The following is a 1,165-nucleotide window of genomic DNA, read 5'->3' on the forward strand; positions in this document are numbered from 1 at the left end:
ACAGTAAAGGCTCCTAACCACTACGCTATCGGCGGCTGCTGTGTGAGTCATGAGTTTAACGTCGTTTTTACATCGTCCGAACTACCTGTGCTCGATTTGTTTACACAAAGAGCATCGCTTATATGCTAATGGTAATTCGTGTATCACTTCTCAATATGCTCAACTCAAGATGAGGAGCATTATAGTCATCCATATACAGTACTGTTTCGCTAATGACTTCCTTCAGTCTTGACAAACTATAGATACCCACTGTAAGGGTACCTGCGCGTGAAATGTTTGTGGCAAAATTTGCGCAATCTCCAGCCCCACCTCTCCTATGTCGACATTATTAAATATCAGTGGCAAGTGGAGGTTCAGGACGACTGGACACAAATGCTGAGGTGCAGAAAGCCCATACAGTGCCTAGAATTCCCAAATGGTCTCCCATCTGGTACTAGTCAGGCTCAACATTGCTTAACTTCGGTGATCTGACGAGAACCGGTGTGTCAACGTGATTATGCCATATATAAAAATATTGAGAATAGAAATATTATCTACAATAGTATATAGATTTATTCACGAATTATAAAAGGGTATACATCCAAGGACGTAAGGATTATTTAATCTATTTATGTTAGGCATTTTGAAGCCTAATGCTTCTCATCAAAAGACAACAAAATAAGAATGCGACATCTAGCAATTAGCATAGTAAGGTATTAGATGTGGAGTCGGGGGATATCTAGGGATTTATTGAGATAAAGGTGGGATTTTAAATATGCTGGACTTGGATTTTAACAGAATTAAATAGTAGAGACATGGTATATGCTTATAAAGTGTGGCATTATATGTTAGGGGAGATAATTAGGGTCCCCGAATATCAAACACAAAATTAAAAGACAACGATAAAAGATAAAGTATAAAAATTAAAAATAAAATTAGAAAATAAAATAAAGATAGAATAAACAAAATAAAATTTACAGAAGAAAAGAAGATATGCGTTAATGAATACTGATAATATAATGCCATATGGTAAAGGGATAATAGTATCAGCTTAGTATGGGTAGGATATAGTAGAATAAAAACAGAAAATAAATGTTGGGATAAAGAAAAAAAAAGCGTAAAATTATACATTAAATACTTTCTCTGGATGTCTACTGTGGACGCCAACAGATACGGCATTTATAAG

The 1,165-nt window shown here is 35.4% G+C and overlaps 1 pseudogene; it reads right to left on the reverse strand.

Moving 5' to 3' along the window:
* Positions 1–390: 390 nt before the first annotated feature.
* Positions 391–507, reverse strand: LOC145244007 (5S ribosomal RNA; annotated as a pseudogene).
* Between the last annotated feature and the right edge of the window lie 658 nt (positions 508–1,165).

The sequence above is a fragment of the Euprymna scolopes genome, chromosome 22 (assembly GCF_053919585.1).
Source record: "Euprymna scolopes isolate OS-2025 chromosome 22, ASM5391958v1, whole genome shotgun sequence".
NCBI classification, from domain to species: Eukaryota; Metazoa; Mollusca; class Cephalopoda; order Sepiida; family Sepiolidae; genus Euprymna; species Euprymna scolopes.